The sequence below is a fragment of the Rhinopithecus bieti genome, unplaced genomic scaffold (assembly GCF_001698545.2).
Source record: "Rhinopithecus bieti isolate Rb0 unplaced genomic scaffold, ASM169854v2 scaffold_13317, whole genome shotgun sequence".
NCBI classification, from domain to species: Eukaryota; Metazoa; Chordata; class Mammalia; order Primates; family Cercopithecidae; genus Rhinopithecus; species Rhinopithecus bieti.
In genome coordinates, this window is record NW_016807516.1 from 437,063 (window position 1) to 443,338 (window position 6,276).

At 55.3% G+C, this 6,276-nt stretch overlaps 1 protein-coding gene across 1 annotated transcript in view; it reads left to right on the forward strand.

Moving 5' to 3' along the window:
• The first annotated feature begins 3,991 nt into the window (after nt 1–3,991).
• The window catches only part of PPM1F (protein phosphatase, Mg2+/Mn2+ dependent 1F), a 36,899-nt gene continuing 34,614 nt past the window's right edge, over nt 3,992–6,276 (forward strand). Inside the window, exon 1 of the mRNA XM_017882544.1 lies at nt 3,992–4,093. The gene's annotated coding sequence lies outside the window, so the exon portion shown is untranslated. The remainder of the gene's footprint in view (nt 4,094–6,276) is intronic.

Here is a 6,276-nt window from a genome sequence, read left to right on the forward strand (position 1 = left end):
TCTGGGCACCTGTGGGGCCCTCTTTCCCTCTCTGAAACCCAATACATCTCCCTTCAGCCTGCACACATGTGCCCTGAGTGCTCCCTGCTATCCCTACACCCTGGCAGTACGGGTAGGGATGCCCCAACCCTGGAGCCCTGGGGACTAGATCCAGTTTGCACTCACACCCCGTCTCAATCCGCGTTGCTGATGATAGCTGTGTGCACAAGCAGTGGCCCTGATGCCTTAAGGAAGGCGGCCTTGACAGCCATGGCTCTGGCAGGAGAGGAGTCTAGTGGAGCAGGCGGGGCTGGGAGACCCCCTCCCTGGATCTGGCTCATGAATCCCCTTGGTCTTTGCTTCAGCCCCCTGCTCGGGGCCACCCTCTTGATCCCACGCTTCTCCGTCCCCTGCTCTCGTCTCTGAGAAGCCCTGTACATGGTGCCTGTGTGCGTCTGGCAGCTTCCTGGGGCCTGCTGCAATTCCTATTCTCACAACAAGCCCTTATTGTCTTAGAGGCAGCTGGGTGCCCCATGGAACCCATTCACATGCCAGGTTTAGAAAATACCCTGTAGGCCAGACTGCCCTGTGGTGCCAGGTGCTGGTGGCAGCTGCCCTCTGACCTCAGTGCCTTCTTGTGCTCCCCTCCCCAACCACCTGAGGAGAGACACCTGTGCGGGGTCCACTGTGTGTTGGAAACTCCCTCCACACTCCACCCGTGCCTCATTGAGTGGTGACAGGAGCTCAGCAAAACAGCTTTCCAGACTGTTCCGTGGGACCTTTCTTTGAGGGGCAGGTCAGGAATGTTTCAGACTTAGACCACCCCCCAACTCAGTAGTAGATTCCCAGGCCGCACCAGGACGTATATGAGAGCTCCTGTAAGGAAACCCAGAGCCCACCCAGCATGCCCCACCTGGACCCCCTTCCTGGAGGCCCTCACAGGTTAACATGGGGGTTCCCTGGAACACAGTTTGGAGAGCTACTTGGAGCTGAATGAAAATACGCAGAGACATGGGGAACCACATAGTGGGTCCTGGGATGTGTCTGAGAGGTACAGGCTTCAGGAAGGAGGGGGTGCTTTCGGAGCTTCTGTCCCCCCCAACCAATCTGGTCCGATTCTAGGGCCCTAGCAAGGCCACACCTGTTACGTCCCCAGTGCAGGGCTGTGACTCTGCTCTTCCACCCACAAGGCCCAGTGGACCTGGAGCCTTCTCTGCAGAAGGTTTTAGGACCTCCAGGACCCTTAGGTTACAGGGCTAATGCAGGCTTAGAGGAGCAGAGGTGGTTCTTAGGCCTTAAACCCAGACCACCCAGTCCTTCCTTACTATGCTTCTGCACTGCGATTTCAGCCAGAGGCAGGGCTAATCACAAAGTGTTCCTTTATTTTCCTCTGCAGTTGTCCCTTGTACATGACCCTCCAAGGCCCTTGGCTTCCGCAGCTTGATTCTGCACTCCGAGTCCATTCACCTTCTCCCATCCGGTAGCATCCAACCCCACTGCTACTGCTGCCAACCTGGCCTGAGAGCAGTGAGGACAAGGAAGGGACAAGGCCCCTTTTAGGCCAGAACTGCCTTCAGATCAGCCACGCTCCATGGGACTGTACCTCTGCTCTGGAGGCTGGAGAGGTCAGTGGCTGCAGACTGGCTCAAGGAGCCCCTGGCCCTGCCCCCCAGCCAGGGGTGCAGCCTTGCCAGAGAAGCAGAGAAGCATCTGTGGCTGGGTGGGTGATATTGAAAGATTCCTTTCACCAGGGTGGAAGCGAGGAGCTGAGGCGTGATAGAATGCGGACAGTGAGGCATTGACAGCGCCACAAGGCAGGAGTCATCTCCAGACACGTCCTTGGCCCATAGGGACAAGCTCCTGGTGGTGCCTCACTTTGCTGTCCTCTCTAAGCTGCAGACCTCGAATGGAATCAGTGCTCAAGCGTCTAATATGCCCCCTCTGAGGATGCCTGCGGGAATATCAGCTTTTACTGCACTTTACAGTGTGGGAGGGCCTGCCCTACGCACCACCTCACCTGTGCTGCGCTTCTCAAACTTCACCCCACAGCCATTCTGTTGTAGGTGATCTCAGGGGCAGTTTGAGAAACAGTGGCCCAGGGTCTCACAACAGCCCTCTGAGATAGGTTGGTTGCTATTGTCCCCATTTTTTCTGATCAAGAAACTGAGGCTCAGGTGAGCTAAGGAATGTGCCCAGGGCCACTGTTTATAAGAAGTAGCCTCAAGCCTTGCTCATGGTTACTGCCCTGACAGGGATCTAGGAAGGAGTGAGCAGGAGAGTGGGATGAGGCAGGACTCTCCGCCCCAGCCCTACTTTCTCTGCCCAGACACCTCTTGCCTTGCAGACCCAACCCCACCCCAGATGGTTTCCTTTCCAATCACCCAGCTGCTAGTTCTCCAGGTTCCTGGTCTCACTCCAGGTTCCTCCTGTTAGAGAAGCATCCCAGAGACATTCATTCCTGGCAAGGACACAGGCCTGTGGACCTGAAGGCCAGGTGGGCAGAGCCACAGAAGATCTGGGCGTCCCATCCTCCATTTAAATTACACTTTACAACTGCATTGGTATAAAGATGAAATATTAATATCATATATTAAAACTTTTTTTTTACTTAAAGGTTTCTTTCTTCTGCCTTTAAAATATTTTGGCCAAGTGTGATGGTTCACACCTATAATCCCAGCACTTGCGGAGGCTGAGGCAGGAGGATCACTTGAACCCGAGAGTTCAAGACCAGCCTGGGCAACATAGTGAGACCCCATCTCTACAAAAATTTTTTAATCAGCTGGGCGTGGTGGTGCTTGCCTGTAGTCCCAGACACTAGGAAGGCTAAGGCAGGAGGGGAGGCTCGCTTGAGCCCGGGAGTTTGAGGCTGCAGTGAGCTATGATCATGCCACTGCACTCCAGTGTGGGCATCAGATAAGCAGCTTGTCTCTAAAAAGAGAGAAAAAGAGTATTTCCATGAGCCTCTGTGTTGGCAGAAAAATGACCCTTCAGAGATGTTCATGTGCTATACCTGTGCCTGTGTTAGATTACATGGCAGACCAGGCATAGTGGCTTACACCTGTAATCACAGCACTTTGGGAGGTCGAGACAGGCAGATCATTTGAGGTCAGGAGTTTGAGACCAGCCTGACCAACATGGTGAAACCCCATCTCTACTAAAAATACAAAAAATTTAGCCGGGTGTGGTGGCACACGCCTGTAGTCCCAGCTACTCAAGAGGCTGAGGCAGGAGAATTGCTTGAACCCGGGAGGCGGAGGTTGCAGTGAACTGAGGTCATGCCATTGCAGTACAGCCTGGGTGACAGGGTGAGACTGTCTCCAAAAAAAATTACAGTGAAAAGGGGAATTAAGGTTGCTGATCAACTGATTTAAAGTAGAGAGATGATCCCGGATTATCTGGGTGGGCCCAGTGGCATCTGGAGGGTCTTTAGAAGTAGCAGAAGGAAGCAGAGGAGGGAACCAGAGGTGGCAGTGTGAGAAAGGCTCAACTGGTCACTGCTGGCTTGGAGGCTGGAGGAAGGGGCCCAAGCCAAGGTATGCGGGGAGTCCCTGGGAGCTGGAAAAGGCAGGGGAACAGTTTCTCTCCTAGAATCCTCAGAAAGGAACGCATTCTGCCGACTCATGGATCTTCACCCACTGGGACTAAATGGACTTCTGCCCTCCAGAATGGAAAGATAAAAGCCTCAACGTTTGTGGAAACAAACAACTCACAATAGGCCGGGGACTGTGCCCCCTTCCCCGACGGATGAGCCTGCCTGGGCAGTCTGGGTTTGCATCCCTGCTCTGTCACGTACCAGCTGTTTACGGCACAAGTTGCTTCATTTCTGGGCGCTGTGACCTAGGGATTGCTTTCCCCATCCAGCCGCCCACCCAAAGCTGCAGAAGAGAAGCAAGAGGCCGGTGACTGGGGCGGCTCCGGAGCCCAGGTGGAGCCGCAGTCACGGTCCGCATAGCCGCCAGGGGGCAGCAGAGGTCCGGCCCCGCCAGCTTGGAGTCCCGACTGCGCCTGCGCGGCGCCCGCAGCGGCCGGGGACGGGAAGTGGGCGGGGCCGACCGGCAGCAGCTTGCTGGACGCGGAGCGGCGAGGAGACAGCTGAGGCCCGCGGAGACCTGGGGTGAGGCGGCCGGGGGGACGGGATTAGAGGGCTGACGGGGCTGCGACGAGGGTCAGGCGAGCGCCCAAGGCGCACAGGGGTGAAATGGGACCGAGGAACCGGAGGGGTGGAATCAGAGGGCTGAGGAGGCAAGGAGGCCGAGACGAGGCTCACATGGGGACACCCAAACGGTGCGGGGGTGCAATGCGGGGGTCCGAGGAGCAAGAGGGGCCGCTGGGGACCTGAGGAACCCGAGGCTGGGAGTTGGGGGGCTGGCGAGCCAAGAGGGCAGAACTAGGGGGCCGGCGGGGGTGTGACCGAGCCGAGGGCCTGGTAGGGACCGAGGGCTATGAGGCAGAATGGGGTGCTGAGGGGACGCGCCCCATTTTCCGAGATTTGGCCTCTCCCCACCCCCCAGGAGCCTCTGGGCCGGCACGTTGCCCCATATCCCCCCAGTCCCTCCGCCTTCAGGGGCCCAGTCTCTGCCTGAGGGCCCCTGCCCCGCGGCCTCGCGAGCGTCTGTGAAGCGAGCGTCAGCTGCACAAGTGCTTGGGCTGCAGCGGTGGAGCCACAGGTCTGTGAGCCAGAGCCTCAGGCGCGGAGGCCGGGCACACTGCCGCTGGGTTCGGTCAGGCAAGCCCCTGAACCTGTCTGTGCAACAGGAAGAACTGGCTCCGACTGCAGGGATTTCAGCACAGGGCTTGACACACGGTGAGGTCCACTGTATGGTGGCGGGCTCCTTCGAAGCCTTCCACGCTGCGGGACAGAGTCACACATGTCGTGGTGGCATTCCCCGGGACAAGTTCCCTGGGCCCAGATGAGCTCTCACCACGGGGGACAGAAAGTGGGGCCGGCCAGCACTCTGAGGCCATCTCCAGTCTCTTCTGTTGTCAAATTTCGCTCTTTTCCTCCTGCACACGAGGTGGAAGTACAAGGCACCTGGCATCCAGAGACCTTGATTGAGTTCACTTTGCCCTTTCCACCTGTGTGAGACCTTAAATGGGTGCTTGCCCTTCTAGAACCTATTTCTTCATCTGCAGTGTAGCCTGACAGTATGTACTTCTCAGCGTAGTTGTGAGAGGTAAACAAAATAAATGCCTTTCTGAAAGCCATGAACCTCTACACAAGTTCATTTGTGGAATTCCTTTGAGATACCGCCTGAAGGCTGGGCACGGTGGCTTATACCTGTAATCCCAGCACTTTGGGAGGCGGAGGCAGGCGTAACACCTGAGGTCAAGTGTTCCAGACCAGCGTGGCAAAACCCCATCTCTACTAAAAATACAAAAATTAGCCACGCGTGGTGGCAGGTGCCTGTAATCCTAGCTACTCAGGAGGCTGAGGCAGGAGAATTGCTTAAACCCAGGAGGCGGAGGTTGCAGTGAGCCAAGATCCCACCATTGCACTCCAGCCTGGGCAATAAGAGCGAAACTCCCTCTCAAAAAAAAAAAAAAAGGATACCACCTGAAGCCAACCGAGTCTTTTAAGACCTGGCACTGCTGCCCACTGCACCCTTCAGAGTGATGTAGCTTCCTCAGCCCTTGCCACCCACCAGTCACTCTTCCCTCTGCCATCACACTTAGCACCTGCTGTACACAAAGGGCCATTGTGGGCTCCCTGACCGCAGGGAGCTTACAGTCTATCGAGAAAGTCAGGCCTGTAGAAAGAAGTGGTCATTGTACAACAGTGTGACTGTGCTTAATGCCATGGAACTGTACACTTACAAGTGGTTAAATTTATGCAAATATACATACAAGTGGTATATATATTTTACAACAATGAAAAAAGTTATATATGTAGGAAAAAATCTAGAAGGATTTACATCTAACTAGTATCAGTAGTTATGAATAAAGGAGTAAGAATCTGCTTTGGTAGAAAGAGAAAGTTGGCCAGGCGTGGTGGGTCATACCTGTAATCACAGCATTTTCGGAGGCTGAGGTGGGCAGATCACCTGAGGTCAGGAGTTCGAGACTAGCCTGGCCAACATGGTGAAACCCCATCTCTACTAAAAATGCAAAAATAAATTAGCCGGGCATGGTTGCAGGTGCCTGTAATCCCAGCTACTAGGGAGGCTGAGGCAGGAGAATCGCTTCAACCTGGGAGGCGGAGCTTGCAGTGAGTTGAGATTGCGCCACTGCCTTCCAGCCTGGGCGGCAGAGCAAGACTGTCTCAAAAAAAAAAAAAAAAAAGATGGCCCAACTATGAGT